Source organism: Stomoxys calcitrans, chromosome 4, assembly GCF_963082655.1.
Source record: "Stomoxys calcitrans chromosome 4, idStoCalc2.1, whole genome shotgun sequence".
NCBI classification, from domain to species: Eukaryota; Metazoa; Arthropoda; class Insecta; order Diptera; family Muscidae; genus Stomoxys; species Stomoxys calcitrans.
Window position 1 is genome coordinate 5925560 of NC_081555.1, and position 17393 is coordinate 5942952.

At 33.2% G+C, this 17393-nt stretch overlaps 1 protein-coding gene across 1 annotated transcript in view; it reads right to left on the reverse strand.

Moving 5' to 3' along the window:
• Positions 1–17393, reverse strand: part of Atf3 (activating transcription factor 3) — a 126814-nt gene that overhangs the window by 45418 nt on the left and 64003 nt on the right. The window contains exon 2 of the mRNA XM_013245585.2: positions 4578–4598. The gene's annotated coding sequence lies outside the window, so the exon portion shown is untranslated. The remainder of the gene's footprint in view (positions 1–4577; positions 4599–17393) is intronic.

Here is a 17393-nt window from a genome sequence, read left to right on the forward strand (position 1 = left end):
TACAGTTATCCCGTTTGAGTGATGTTTTTGCCCTACAAACTTTTTAACAATGTTTTTCACAAAAATTTCATATGCGTGATATCTCCTTTTCTAGCAAATTTTTATTTTCTTTACCGTTCTGCTATGCTCAAAGCCATTAGTTTTTCAATTACAAAGGCAATAAAACTATCATATCAAAAAAATTATCTACTTAATGCCTAAAATATGTTAACTTGCAGAAAATGTAAATGAACTGTCCTAACATTTGCAAAATTACTCGCTTTCCATATGTCCCTTGATTAGTGTTATAATAGTTTTTCCATCTCTCTTTAACAACTTGGTTTTTTGCCACACTCAGCATTTGTATAATGAATTGGTCTTACTCGTTTCTTGTTTTTATTTAATTTGCCCAAACTTCCTTTAGCCACATATAAATCTCCATCAGCCTAGCCTTATTGCTTGAGTGAGCAACATTTGTTATGCAAACTTTAACGGAATCGTTGCTTACATTTCCCTAGGTGTGTTTCCTAGTTTAACCCTGATAAAAGGATTAATTTCAATAACATATATCAAGAGCCTGTCCGTCCGTCTTTCAAACGTCTCTCAGCAGTAATAAAGTTATGGAAATGGCGATAAACTCAAAAAAAAAAAACGCGAGAAGAATTCACTCAGCTAGCTGGGCTTAGGAAAAGCACAACAACAGCACAGTTTCCATATGAAACGGAAATAATGGCGCCAACATTATCATTTCAAACATTAGTCTATTGTGGTTTAGGCAGAAGAGGGGCCAGAGAAGCCAAGCCAACAAGCAACGCATGTTTGCCATACATTTTGAGTTTCAAAAACATTAACAAGAGGTTTTTTCTCATAATTACATTTAACTACACACGAGCTTTTGAAGTGACTGCAATCGGCTGTTCTATTGTAGGCTATGGGTTGGGGTTTTTGTTACAACAGCTACTTGGAAAAATCTCAAAATGCAGCCATTGAATAGAAAAAACAAAGCTGCTGTTTGTGTGACTACATGATCATTAGAAGTGGTCCCTCAAAACCAATATGAAACAATAAGTGTGAAAACTTAAATATTTTCTATCACTTTTTATGCTATAAACAAAACAAAAACTCATAAAGCAAAATTTCCTTTATAAATTCTTTTTTGAAAGCCATTTTTTTATATTAAAAATATTAAAGCAAAATCGCCAACAAACTCCCATTTCTCTAGCGCCCTTTTCTGTTGTGTGCGTGCGTATCCTCCCTTCCTTGATGTTTATGTATTTTGTCCAAAGGACATTTTTTGCGTTAAACAAGGAAGTCATTTTCTCTTTAACTACACATTTAACGCGGCGCCCAATTGTCTGAACTACCCCCTCCACGGATATCAATAAAAATTCACCCGCACACCATCCATTCTCACTCGCTCCATGGCTAGGAACACAAGTCCAACATTTGCGTATGCGTTTAAGCAAAGCTACAGTGGTGGTTAACAGTGTAAGTAAAAAAATATTAAGAAAAAAATTAACAAAGAAAAAAAGACATGATTGCAGTTTTAGGAATCCTTAGTTAGGAAAAAATTCCTTATAAGTATTTTCTAAAATCTGAAAAAATAATATTATAGTGAATATTTTTTACTAGGGACTTTTCTTGTTTTATGTTAAACTTCTATTTTGGACTTTGTGATGATTTATCACAGGTGATATTTTTAGTTTGCATAAAAACTTTATTTGCCTGATACTTATATGCCTATCTATGATAATTTACAAAGTAACATCAGTGATATTTGTCAAAGGAGTTCCAGAAATCAACTAAGGGAATTTCTTGCTGCAACTAGTTCTAAGGCTATTTCTCGATGATTCCATTCATGTTTCTTTCTATGTTGTATTGTGATATTTTTTAATTTTGAGCAGATTTTTATCACCAGTTATATTTGTTATTTGCAAAGACATCATGTTGATGTGTGTTTTCCTTTGAAATTATAACGAGGTGTATTTATTTGCTAAAAAGTTAAAAGCTTTTTCCTATACACTTTGGAAAATGTTCCAACTGTGATAATTGAAAAAGTATCACCAGTGATATTTCTCCAAGGCATTCCATAATTGATTTTAAAACAATTCTGGCTTGATCTAGCTGAGAGTGGTCATATTTTTCTTTTTGTCTCAGTCATACCATAATTTTTAAACTGCGATATATCATTAGTGATAAGTTTTAATTTTTTTTTTTAATTTTATGTGGGTTACAATTTTGTCAGAATGTAGTAACAGTTGTATAACCATTAGAACTGTAGTACTATGCTTCAGAGATATTTCTACATGTGATAATTTCGAAATTTCTACCTTTAATAATGACAATAACATTTTTCTTAGGGATTCTAGAAGGAAATGAAGGAAATTTCTTGCTAAGACTTAACTAAGTCTTTTTTTTTTTGTTCTGTGAGGATTTCTATCACCAGTGATATTTTTAGTGGGGAGGAATATCATTTGATATGTTTTGTCGTCCGAAATTATCACCGGTATTAATTGTGTGCTAAAATATTAAAAACTGTGTGGGATACTTTAAATATTTTCTACCTGTGAGAATTGAAAAAGTATCACCAGTGGTTAAAAAAGGTACATCAGTGATACTTTCCAAAGATATATTCTTTTACTGAACGTAGGGCGAAACTCTAACTGGGAAGACTGTAATCTTTTTCTCAGTTGCTATATTTTATGTGGTACTGTGAGATATATCTGAGATGAAATTTATCACCTGTGATATATCTCATTTTGTAAAATAATTTATTTCATACATATTTTTCTGTAATATATATTTTAAACAACAGTGTTTGAAATTTGCATTTAAAAAGTTCTTTTCTGTGATTCTTGAAAAAGTATCACCAGTGATATTTTTGCAAGGCATTCCATAATCGAATGAATAACTTTTGTTGCTGGAACTAGTCTGTAGTCTCTTTCAGTGACGATATTTTCTATTTGCTGTGATATTTTTATTCTGTGATATTTTTCAATGCGTTTTTCTTATTGTCACCGATCAGCAATAAAAGTGTGTGTTGGATTTTGAAACTGTGTGAGTCAGATTTTTGTTAAGAACATGTGGCGTGTACTAATTCTAACAATATCCTGTGATGATTAAGAAATCCTATATTAGTTTATATAACAACTGTGGTACGTTTCTTTAAGGCATTGTAAACTGTGATACTTTTATTAAATCATAAGTAAGTGTTCTTCTAGCACCCTAGCCTAACCTAACTTAACCTAAGTAAGAAAGGCTCTAAAAACATGTTGCTGTCTGCAGAAGATGTATTTCGTTAATAGATTAAAAATTTTACAACTGTGATGCTTTTTTTTTTGGAAAATTGCTGTGATATTTTTATTTATTTTGCTGTGAGTTTAAACGCTTTGAAACTTATATTTACATTCTTTTTAAAGAATATTAATAATAATTGTATTTTTGTGATTTTTTTTATTGTATTAAAATTTTATTTCTATTTTTTCACTCCCACTGTATAATTTTTTCATTTGTTTGTATAGACAAATATTTGTTATGGTGTGTGTGTGTGCATAGCTTTTATGTCTGTATTGTAGAGTTTCGGACGTTTGAATATAAATGTTAACATATAGAAATGAATATACAAGAAGAGAAAAAAAGTATACGCACTAAAACTTTTTTCCTACTGTCAAGCAAAATATTTACACAAGTGATATTAAGACAAGGACTTCTCTCCAAGACATGCATATACAACTATACATCTTACTACAAGTCTTTTCGAAGACTATAAAGAATCTCTTATATATATATATATATATAGAAAGTGTATATATCGATATACAGTTTATATGTAGATGTATAGGCGAATATATATTTGTTGACTTGAAGGTCATTTTAGTTGGCTTTACTTTTGAGATTTGTAAAGCAGAAGACTTGGCAAAAAAGAAGAACGAATTCTGGAATTTTTATTGCGTTCTTCCTTAATTTCCACTTTCACTACTTCCTCTGTGTGTGACGACAACAATGAACTTCCAAGAATTGGAGTGCCATTGAGTCATCATCCATCACTGCAAACAAGCAACCATACCATTTCGACATTTAGCCATCATTCTCCTAAGCGTCTCTTTCCTACTCAGGGTTTCGGTTTCGTTTGAAAGCGCGAGGCTATGATTTATTTCTAGCTTTGCTTTATGGCCTCTATTTGTTTGTTTGTTTCTCCCCATCATTTGTCTGTCTTGAGTAAAAGTTTTTGCATGCTTTTCTTCTTCTTGTGTTTTTTCCTTGGTTTACTGGAGAAGAGGATTGGTTGCTGGGGTTTGTTCTGGGTTCTGATGTACTGTTGTACTGTTTCGTTTTTATTAATTGATGGCGTGTTGTAAATTGAATTTGATTGATTGACTGCATGGTTACAGCTGTGGGTCAATAGGCAAAATGATTTAATAAGATTATGTTTAATAGATGAATTTAGATGGCAGGAGGAAAATACTACCACACAAGTCAACCAAAAAAATTGCGTGTGCAGTTATTTTCAACAAAATAAAAATTTACAGTTCCTTGCAGGGGGTCGTATGATTATTATTAATTATAGACTGAAAGAAGAATCTATAAATAAAACTCACCATAATTACAAATATTCAGGGCTGTAAGCAGAAATGGAAAAAGAAAAAAACTACTTATTAATTTCATTGTAAACCCTAGAAAAAAATCATACAAAGTTAAAATTAAAAATATTGCTTAAGTTCTACAATAATCAATTTCCGTTGGAAAAGAGAGAAACATTAAAATCTCATTATGGAATAAACACTTAGATATGCATTGAATGAAAACAGTAAGAAAAAATACAAAAAAAAAATGCTTTGAAGCAATTTGGGAAGTTGTTTTACTAACAACCACTGCCTAATGAATACCTGTGTTAAGACCAAAATAATTTTCCTAGCCTAACTAAATATGGTGAGGCCCAATGCGGACCCCTGCCCGAACCCATCATAGCGGCGATTAATTTAAATTGTGCCTTTTCAGACCTCGCCTAGAATATTAATAACCTGGCAAGTGGCCTAAGCACTAACATTAAATGTTAAAACTGATTTTTACTATTACTTGGTGGACTCAGAGTAACAAGCGGACGGACGCACAGATGTACGGTCTGAGTATGTGTTGGGTGTCTTTATAAGGCTTTTAAGGCAACAAGCAATTAATAAATTTTTTAAACGAGTATGGGTCTAAGTCGTCGATTTGTGTTTGAGTTTTTTTTTTTTGAGAATTATTAACAATTATTTGGTTATCATTTGCATATATGCTATGAATCATAAATGAGAATGAGTTGTGTTCCATGAACATCAGAAAAAAATGGAATTAACCACTTGTCTTCTAATAATTAATAATTCTTGATTAGTCAACCTATTAATAATAAATAATAAAAATATTTTCTTAAAAAAAATCTTTGAAAAAAATTCTCATTTCTATAAATTTTTTCTCATTCACAACAAATATTTAAATTGAATTTTCGTTGGTTTTCAAAACCTGGTTTAGCCTTACATTTTTTGCATTTCTATCACATCGTTGTTTTGTTTCTAATGCATTAAATATGTACTTTGATTAAGTTAATTTATTAAGATTTCTAGATTGTCTGTTAGACCGGATGATGAATACCCTGCTGTTACTGGTGGTGTTGTTGATGATAATTCGATTTTAATTAGCTTGTCTAAACCACGCCAACAGCCACATCTACGCCAATGACAACGTCTAACGAAAACGCCGCTATTGAGTGTGATGAAATGTGAGATAATTTGTTAATTGTCTCCACCATATGGCAGCAATTATCATTCGGAAAGTCAATACTTAAGGTAAAAATGCGACAAAAGCCAAAGAAAATGAAAAATGTCCTTATCATTGGCTTAATTGACTTGTGAGAAGACTATATATCATATACCACAAACTTCCTGTTTGTAGCTTTTGAAAAACTTTGAAGTGGTATTAAAAAGCAATTAGGATTTTGATACGTAAGGGAAGAGAAGAGTGTAACAATTAGTTTTTTTGCAATTAATGCAATTTTAGTTTTTTCGTAATTAAGGCGTATTACAAAAAAAAAAAAAACATGAATTAAATTCACTATAAATGCTTCATGAGAAAATTTTTTCCATGTAAAAAGAATTTTCTATGGAAATATTTGCGAATCAATAATTTTTTTTGAAATTTGTCATGCGAGATATATCATCAACATTAGCGTAGGGGAAAATTTTTGTAATAAAAAGAAAAATATAAAATAAAACAAAACAAAATAAAAAAAAAATAAAAATAAAAAAAAAACTAAATTATCCCAGATCGGTTTATATGGCAGCTATATCAGGTTATGGACCAATTAAAACCATTTTTAGCACAGTTGTTGGAAGTCATAGCAAAACATTTCTTGCAAAAGTTACGCTCTCTAGTGGCTCAAGAAGTCAAAATTCAAAATCGGTTTATATGGCAGCTATATCAGGTTATATACCGATTTAAAACATACTACGCACAGTTGTTGGAAGTCATAAAAAGACACCTCATGTAAAATTTCAACCAAATCGGATAGGAATTGCGGCTTCTATAGGCTCAAAGAGTCAAGATCCCTAATCGGTTTATATGACAGCTATATCAGGTTATGGACCAATTAAAACCATTTTTGGCACAGTTATTGGAAGTCAAAGCAAAACATTTCTTGCAAAAGTTCAGCCAAATCGGATAAGAATTACGCTCTCTAGTGGCTCAAGAAGTCAAGATTCAAAATCGGTTTATATGACAGCTATATCAGGTTATATACCGATTTAAAACATACTACGCACAGTTGTTGGAAATCATAAAAAGACACCTCATGTAAAATTTCAACCAAATCGGATAGGAATTGCGCCCTCTATAGGCTCAAAGAGTCAAGATCCCTAATTGGTTTATATGACAGCTATATCAGGTTATGGAACGATTTGAGCCATACTTAGCACAGTTGTTGGAAATCGTAGCAGAACACCTCGTGCAAAATTTCAGCCAAATCGCTCGAAAATTGCGGCTTCCATATATCCATATATCTAAATTTGAACCAATTTAGCCCATTAGCAATCCCCAACGACCTATATCAATATTAAGTATCAGGGCAAAATTTCAAGCGGCTAACTGTACGCGTTCGAACTCTATCGTGATTCGAAATCGGATAAGAATTGCGCCATCTAGAGGCTCAAGAAGTCAAGACCCAAGATCGGTTTATATGACACCTATATCAGGTTATGGAACGATTTAAGCCATACTTAACACAGTTGTTGGAAATCGTAACAGAACACCTCGTGCAAAATTTCTTAGATCAAAATTTCTGCAAAATTTCTTAGATCAATATTTCGTGGTGTTACAAACGGAATGACTAGATTTGTATAACTCCATCCTATGGTGGTGGGTATAAAAATTCACAAAATGCATTTAATGAGCGAAAATGGTAATTACCATATGAGGGTCTCTCATTCACAACCGAAAAAGTGAACGGAATGCCTTAAAGCTGATGCCATTTTAGGAGAAAATTCATATGCCTGTAAACTTCGTCAGTATTTAACAAAAGTTAAAAATCCATAAAAAATATTTTCAATGTTCTTGCCTGTACTCAATTTCAGGTATTTATCAATATTGGCATACTTGTACATATATCGGTGTGACTTAAACAAAATTTTGTGAATCGTGGAAAGGAACAGTGATATTTGAGAAAAATGCATTCATCAAAGAAAACTACATTCTATTTGTATTTGACAGTAGTATTAGTGATATTGAATATCATCTGCGATATTAAAAAAAAATTATCTGTGACATTTTTCAAAAAATATCTGTGATATTTTTCAAAAAAATTTATTCTGTGATATATTTTCAAAAAATATTATCTGTGATATATTTTCAAAAAATATTATCTGTGATATTTTTTCAAAAAATATTATCTGTGATTTATTGTCAAAAAATATTATCTGTAATATTTTTTCAAAAAATTTCATCGGTGATAGCATTTGTTTTATGTTTAAGCTATTTACGCAGTGTATATGACAAACAAATATCATTTGTAATATATTTAAAAAAAATACTATCAGTGATATTTTTTAAAATATTACTGATTTTTTTAATGTTATTAGTGTATCATCGCTTTAGCTGTGAATGCAATGAATAGCCATTATGATATTTTGTCCAAAATTTATGATCTTTGATTAGTTTTATAATTTGATCAGTGATATTGTTTGATAATAATGTATTATTTATTGATTAGAAAATATTTATTTTTTTTATTTAAGAAGTGAACACAATGTTTTGTTGTTTTATAAAAATTCAAATTGTAAAAAAATGTGTCACCAGTGACATAAAAAAAAATTAAATTCGAAAATAGTAGTGAAATGACAAATTTTTTGCGGTTTGCAAATGCTTTTCCATAAGTTTTTCTTGTAAAGTCGTTTAAAAAAAAAATATTTTTTAACTTTAACTTTTTTTGTATACTTATGTTTTATAGAAAATGTCATCAGTGATGCAAACTATCATTTGCAATATGCTTTTTAGAATATATTGTCTTCCATTGACCTATCATTGATATTTTGCAGAATATATCGTCAGTTTTATTTTCTATGGAAATATGTGTTCAGATCGTTTTTTAGAAAATATCATCTCCATATTTTGACTGTAATAATTGAAAAATTTCTGCGAAAATATCTTCAGTGATATTTTCTAAGAAATAAGAATCTGTGATATTTTTTTTTGATAACAAAAACTTATGATATTTCTTTCATGTTATTTGTGACATTTCTAAAAGAAAGTTTATAACAACATTTGAGGTTTTTATCTTCAAAAGTATCATCAATGGAATTTATCAAAAAGTATCACTACTAATATTTCAAAAAGATTATTAAAACTTTAAATATTTTATTAAATTTAATGTTTTTTTGGTGGTTAACTGATAATGTGGGTTTTTCCATTTAGACACACGTTTAATGGAAACAGTTTTAATTTTGAAATTCAAATTATCATGAATTTCTCGTGATAGTTTGACCACTTTTTTATAGAAACTTAATTTTTTTAGAAATACTGCAATTTGAATTGGACATCTAAACATTTTACATTAACTCTTTCTCCTAACCATTTACCTTAGCTCTTGTCCTTCTGCTTTAAATTTATTTTGTTCGTTCTTATGAGTGTTTCATTCTCTAGCTGTATTTATTATTTTTTTTTGTTACCAATTGATCCAACATCCCCACTTTTCTATTCCTTTCTTGTTTCATTGAAACATTGTCTTTTAAAATCGTAGTTCATTTTATTTTCCTTACTTTGTGCGCAATTATCATCATCACCTTGCCACAATGTTGCATTAATGAGCCATGTGTTCATTTCAAACTTTGGGGGTAATAAAAAAAGTGCAGCATTTTTTTTATACATCCTTTGGCCTTGAAATGCTGCCACCACACGCGCTTAAGTAATCAAAGCGACAAATGTTTATGGCTCAAATGTTGTACAAATGTGTGGTCGTAAAAAATTGTATAATTAGTAAAAATAAAAACTAATAAAATGACCATAGTATCGACAAACAAATATAAACTACACTGTCAATGCGGTTGATGTTGGGGTATAACATGCAACTACTTATGCAGAGAAAAGCTATAAAAGTCCAATGATAGATTTTTAAACCGAAAACAGAGGTTAGAAAAATGACAGCTATAGTGGAAAAAAAGAAACACTGGTGACCATAAATTTTGTTGCAAACTGCAACAGACAAAGCTGTTGAAGATTTGTTTATGACTGGTATTTTGCAAGGCTAGCTGAGATCCATCACTTGTGAAGAGAGGTGTGAGAGAGAAAGGGTTAGTCAGAGAGTAGTAACTGAGAGTGTAGAAAGGGGTTTACTTGTGACTTTTTTTCCTTTCAAGGTAAAAATTGTTGTGTACTGAGGCAAAGGAGAGAGGAGGGGATGAGGGAAATGTTGCTTGACAATATGACAATGCAATACAAATACAATCTGTGATATTTATGAAGAAAAGTATCAACAGTGATGCCTTAAAACAAAATTCCCAAAACTCAAAATTGTAATTCAGTTTGAAATGAGAGAGCGAGAGGTGATAGGAAGGGGGAGAGGGAAAGAGAGAGCTAGAAAGAGAAGGAGAAGGTGAGGAAGAGAAATAGGAAAAGGGAGAAGGAGAGGGAGAAGAAGAAGTAGAGGTCTATAACCTGATATAGCTTCCATAGAAACCGATCTCCAGATTTGACTTCTTGAGCCCTTACAAGCCGCAATTTCTGTCCGATTTGTTTGAAATTTTGCATGTAGTATTCTGTTATGACTTCCAACAAGTGTGCATAGTACGGTCAAAATCGGTCTATAACCTTATATAGCTCCCATATAAACCGATCTCCCGATTTGACTTCTTGAGCCCTTACAAGCCGCATTTTTTGTCCGATTTCGCTGAAATTTGAAACAGGAAGTTGTACTAGGGGCCCCGATACCCAAACCAAATATGGCCCATAGCGGACCATATTTACATTTAGCTGCCATTTAAACCGATGTACCGGTTATGGGTCTTAAGCAGGCGTAACGGGCGCATTTATTACCCGATTTAAATGAGATTGAAAACAGTGAGTCTTTTTAAGTCTCCTGACATCGGACTCAAATATGGATCAGATCGGTCTATATTCAGATATAGCTGCCATATAGAGCGATCTTCCGATTGAGCTGCCATATGTAGCGATCTGCCGATTGAGGGTCTTGAGCCCATAAAGGCTGCATTTATAACCCGATTTCGATGAAACTTAAAACAGTGAGCCTTTAGTCATCACACTTTAATATGGTCTACATCGGTCAATATTTAGATATAGCTGCCATAGAGACCGATCTGCCGATTGAGGTTCTTAAGCCCATAAAAGCCGCAATTATTATCAGATTTCGCTGAAATTTGAAACAGAGAGTTATTTTAAGCCTTCCGTCATCACAGCTAAGTATGGTACAGATAGGACTATATTTAGATGTAGTTGCCGATTGAGGGTTTTGAGCCCATTAAAGCCGCAATTATTATCTGATTTCGCTGAAACTTGGAACAGTGACTTGTATTAAGTCTCTCAGTATCCGACTTAAATATGGTCCAGATCAGACTCTATTTAGATATGGGTGCCATATAGACCGAACTTCAAATTTAGGGTCTTAATCCCATTAAAAACGAATGTGTTGCCCGATTTCGCTGAAACTGGGACTTGTATAAGAGTTATCGGAACCTGAATCAAATATGATTCAGACCAGCCCCCATTTGCATATTACTATGGATGTGGTAGTCGAGTTGTTATTGAAGAGAATGGTTAATTGATCCATAATTAATCCGAACTTAACACGTTTTTACTAGTTTTCTTAACTTATTTTTTTAATTTAATTTTATTTTTTCTATTTTATTTATTTATTTTTTATTCAATTTCTTATATTTATTTGTTTATTTTTTAATTTTTTTATTTTGTATGTTTTTTTTTTTTGAAAACCCACCTTTTTAGTTTTGTTTTCTTTCTCTTAGCTTAAATGGACTTTGTTCCCCACCAAGCATTAAATTAAAAAATTTGTACAATGTGAAAATAAGGAATTCTTTCTACTCCTCCTTCCCCTTATGGGTGGCTGTCTAACCACCACACATTAAAATCAAATGCTAGTGTCGTAAGACAACAACATCGAAGAATCTATGACAACTATTTGACCCATTAACTAACCTTTCTCTGTTGAATGTATGCCAAATGAAAGCTATTCCAAGCCTTTGCCTTTTGCTGGCTGTTGTGGTGCAGAGCGGTGCGGCCAAATAAATCCGTCCGTCTGTCTGTGCCGTCAAACGATGAAATTGATATTGGCTTTGCGTTCAGTGTCAGTGTTGTCACATAAAAAACCATGCTTGTTGCACTCGTTGCATGGCACATGTAGCATAGACACATTCATTCAAATGTGCGAATGGTGGTGGGTCGTCTAGCTGTTTGTCCGTCAGGCTGTCTCAACACTCATTCAAACGATCAGTAAACGCTTGAGGTCTATCTAAAACATAAAAGGGAGCTTTGAGGGGGGACATCCCTAAGGCCTTGTAGAAAAACACATAAAAAATTTGTGTTACTGAGTCAAAGACTTAAGAAGAAGAGAGCATAGGAGCTTTGAGGAGTTCCTCCGGGTTGGGGCTATTCATTCGCTGCTTACTTACTTACTTGCCACAATGATTATTGTGAATGTGGCACACTTGTGTGATGACCACAAATTTATACTGAAAAGTGTCATTGTGGCGCTTAAGAGTTACATTTAATTCATTCAATGGATGATGAATGGGATTTAAATGAAAACAACTCAACGTTATTCTCTCGTACAATACAAACAAAAAAAAAGAAGCATTGTCTGTCGCTCAGTTGGTTCCTTGCTTTTGTCTCTAGTTTGTAGTTTAGTAATGATGATTTTTTCTGACTGTTGTTGTTCTACATGATGAATGAATTTCGAAAAGTTTTTGGGGGAAAAAAACTAGTCAATTAACTAATTGGCAGTAAAAGGAAAATACCCATCAACGTTTCTGTGTTTTATTTTTTCGAGTTTTTTTTTTACTCGCTGGCAGCAAAACAACCAATCAAAGTCCCACGTTTTTGGCTCATTTTGGCATAAAAAAAATAAACAAATTCCCTCACTGATACTAAGGGCATTTCAACAACATATCAATCCCACCTAGAGTTGGCAATCAATTTTCATTCATAGTTTTTCATATATACTATAAAAATTAAGGTAATTACACAAAAAAAAAATGGCAAGGTCATTTCAAGGATTCGCGTTGTGAAACTATGAATGATTTGAAAATGTTTGAAAATTTGTGCATTTTTTTTTTCAATTGCTCATCGTTTTGGTTTAGCTATCAACCCACCTCAATCCTCCATCAGGCCTTAAGCGGCAGCCATTCTTGCTGTCATTATAAACTTGTCATGGGCAACTGTCATCACATTTCTTTTATACGCTTTTTTTCTTTTTTTAGCACTTGGTTGAGTTGTGTTGCGTTTTTTTTCAGCATGAAATTTTAACTGGTATTTATTCAATAATCGATAATAATAAATATTAAAATATTTAAAAATTTATCTCTTGAATAATGTATGAGCTATGGATAATATACTAGCTGTTTATGATTGACTGTCTGTCGGTCTCTCTGTTGGTTTGCTTGTCGCTATGACTGTCTCTTTGTCTGACAAAAGGTCTAGCTATTGGTTTTTTTTGTCTTTGAAAAAGCCCCCAAAGAGTGAGTAAGTCAATGTTGTCTTTTTTGGGTATGGGGTTGGTTGGCCAAACTCGAGTTGTTGGTAAAAGTTTAATGGTGTCAATTTAATTTATGTTTAACTTGTAAAATTTTTTGATTATGATTACAGTGGGCTTTAGCTTAAAAGGAAATTTGAAAAAAATTAATAAAAATAAGTGTTTAATAAATGTTTAAAAAAAAAATTGTAAAATAAAAAAAAAAAAAATATTTCGAAAAAATTTTCAAAAATAAAAAAAAAAAATTAAAATTGACTATTGCACTAAATTTGTAAAAATTATCGAAAGAAATCAATTTATGACAAAATGTACTATAAAAATATTTTGGAAAAATTTGCTGAAAAAACAATTTTGGCCAAATTTACTTTAAAAAGAAATTAAAAAAAAAAAATTCTTTAAAAAAAGAAATTTTTAAAAACAATTTGCTACGAAAAAATAATCGAAAGTTTGATTAAATTTCCTATAGAAATGAAATTTGTTGGACATATATAATTTTGACTAAATGGGGGGCGGACTCTCCCCCTTTCCGCAATTTGCAAAAACGGCAGATCTCGGTGATTAGTGGTGGGCTTCAAGCGAAATTTGATATGCACTCTTCTATAAGGATAGGTAAGATTGACTGTCCTTTACAGACTCCGTTAACCAACTTAAAGTGCATTGTGATACCACAGTAGCGACAGACCAATGCCTCTTGTAGTAATCAAACCCAGGACCACCGCAGTGTGACACCTCTTTGGGGACACCTCTTTGTGCATAACCATGTATAGCATTGTACCTCGATGTTCTTGCCAGGATTCGAACGCAGGCGTTCAGCGCCAAAGGTGAACATGGGCCACAGTGGCCCGAATTCGATATCCACATTCAAGGCGAAGTGTCCCCACCCCAAAAAGACAATAGAGAGTTAAAGAAAGCCCAGCGGAGCGTGCCCGATTCGGCTAGTTTCCTATAAAAATGAAAATTTAATTTTGGCAAAATTTCCTATAAAATTTAAATTTTACCAAAATTTCCTACAAAAATTAAATTTTGCCAAAATTTCCTATAAAAATTAAATTTTGACAAAATGTCCTATAAATATTAAATTTTGACAAAAATTCGTATAAAAAAATAAAATTTTCACAAAATTTCCTATAAAAATAAAATTTTGACAAAATTTTCTATAAATATAAAATTTTTAAAAAATTTCTTATAACAATTAAAAAAGTTGGTCTGGAAGGAAACAGGCTATATAATTTTTTGATATTGGAGGGAGGGAGGACCCTCCACCTTATGCCAACTATACTACCCAAAAATAAAAATGGACCGATCGGGACAATATGGGGCTTAAATGAAAGTCATTTTGGATTATGGAAGCAGGAATAGGCTTTCTAATTTGTTGATATCGGAAGGGGGGATCCTCCTCCGTTACCGCCACAACACCATCCAAAATCCAAAGTGGACCGATAAAGAAAATATGGGTATCAAATGAAAGATATCGAAGAGTATAATACGAATATGGTATTAAAAATTGGGTCCAAGTACCCAGGAAGTCGTTCTAACCCTAAACATCCTCCAAGCAGACAAATTGAACGTCCCTATCATTATGGGGCTCAAATAAAAGGTATTGAAAGATAGAATACGAATATGATATTAAAAATTGGGTCCAAGTACCCAGGAAGTCGCTCTAACCCCAAATTTCCTCCTCCTATCAATATGGGGCTCAAATGTATGGTATTCGGGAGTAGATTACGAATCTGACATACAAAATCAGTTTGAAGTATAGGGGGTCAAACCCACCCCAATAAACGCCCCAAATGGGCATTACAGCCAATCACGACTATATGGGACTCGGTTTGTTTGTTTGTTCCGTATAGCCTCAAAAACAGCAGAACCGTTTTTCTTGAAGTTTTCAGGTTGGTGAGGCTATATAATTTTTTGATATTGGAAGGGGGGAGCGCCCTTCCCCTTACCCCAAAAACACTGTCCAAAATCAAAAATAGACCGATCGGAACAACATGAGTATCAGATGAAGGGTATTTGAAAGCAGAATACGAATTTGCACTAAAGATTGAGTCTAAATACCCAGCGGGCCGCCCCAACCCCAAAACTCTCTAAAATAGGACGATCATGACAACATAAGACTTAAATAAAAGGTATTTGGGAGTAGATTGCGAATATGATCAGGAGGGAGAAATATGCTTTATAATTTGTTGATATTGGAAGGGGGAGCACCCTCCCCCTTCATTCAAAAACATCAGCCAAAATCAAAAGTAGACCAATCGAAACAACATGAGTATCAGATGAAAGGTATTGGAGAGTAAGATACGAATATTGCACTAAACATTGAGTCTAAAAACCCTGCGGGCCGCCCCAACTCCAAAACCCTCTAAAATAGGACGATCATGACAACATGGGAATTAAATAAAAGGTATTTGGGAGTAGATTGCGAATATGATCAGGAGGGAGAAATATGCTTTATAATTTTTTGATATTGGAAGGGGGGAGCACCCTTCCCCTTATCCCAAAAACATCACCCGAAATCAAAAGTAGACCGATCGAAACAACATGAGCATCAAATGAAAGGTATTGGAGAGTAGAATACGAATATTGGACTAAAAATTGAGTCTAAATACCCAGCGGGCCCCACACCCCAAAACTCTCCCAAGAGACATATTGGACGTTCATGTCAATGTGGGACTCAAATGAAAGGAATATGGCAAAAAAATTAAGTCCATGTAATGGGAGGTGTCCCCATTCCCAAAAACTCCCCAAATGGGTATATTAGCCGATTATGGCTAGAGTGGACTCAATAAATTTTTATTAATTTTTAGGCAAAGTGGCGGAGTGCTACACCCAGCCCCAAAACGCCCTCCAATCCGTACATATGATAAAGTTTCCTATAAAGGTAAACAATTTTCCTATTAAATTTTTTGTTAAAACAAAATTTTTCAATAAAATAAAAATTTTGGAAAAATTTCCCTTTAAAATTAAATTAAAGCAAATTTTAGTACAGAAATAATATGTTGGCAAATATTGTTCTTATTTAATTTTTATTTGTTTTTTTTTTGTTTTATTTTTTTGTTTTATGTTATTATACCCTCCACCATAAGATGGGGGGTATACTAATTTCGTCATTCTGTTTGTAACTACTCGAAATATTCGTCTGAGACCCCATAAAGTATATATATTCTTGATCGTCGCGACATTTTATGTCGATCTAGCCATGTCCGTACGTCTGTCCGTCCGTCCGTCCGTCCGTCCGTCCGTCCGTCCGTCCGTCCGTCCGTCCGTCCGTCCGTCCGTCCGTCTGTCTGTCGAAAGCACGCTAACTTCCGAAGGAGTAAAGCTAGCCGCTTGAAATTTTGCACAAATACTTCTTATTAGTGTAGGTCGGTTGGTATTGTAAATGGGCCATATCGGTCCATGTTTTGATATAGCTGCCATATAAACCGATCTTGGGTCTTGACTTCTTGAGCCTCTAGAGTGCGCATTTCTTATCCGATTGGGATGAAATTTTGCACGACGTGTTTTGTTATGATATGCAACAACTGTGCCAAGTATGGTTCAAATCGGTCCATAACCTGATATAGCTGCCATATAAACCGATCTTGGGTCTTGACTTCTTGAGCCTCTAGAGTGCGCATTTCTTATCCGATTGGGATGAAATTTTGCACGACGTGTTTTGTTATGATATGCAACAACTGTGCCAAGTATGGTTCAAATCGGTCCATAACCTGATATAGCTGCCATATAAACCGATCTTGGGTCTTGACTTCTTGAGCCTCTAGAGTGCGCAATTCTTACCCGATCAGAATGAAATTTCGCACGACGTGTTTTGTTATGATACCCAACAACCTTGCCAAGTATGGTTTAAATCGGTTTATAACCTGATATAGCTGCCATATAAACCGATCTTGGGTCTTGACTTCTTGAGCCTCTAGAGGGCACAGTTCTTATCCAATTTAAATGAATTTGTGCACAAAGTATTTGGTTATGATATCCAACAAATGTACCAAGTATGGTTGAAATCGGTTCATAACCTGATATAGCTGTCATATAAACAGATCTGGGGATTTGACTTCTTGAGCTTCTAGAGGGCGCAATTCCTATCCGATTTGGCTGAAATTTTGCATGACGTATTGTATTTTTACTTTCAACAACTGTGTCAAATAAGGTTCAAATCGGTTCATAACCTGAT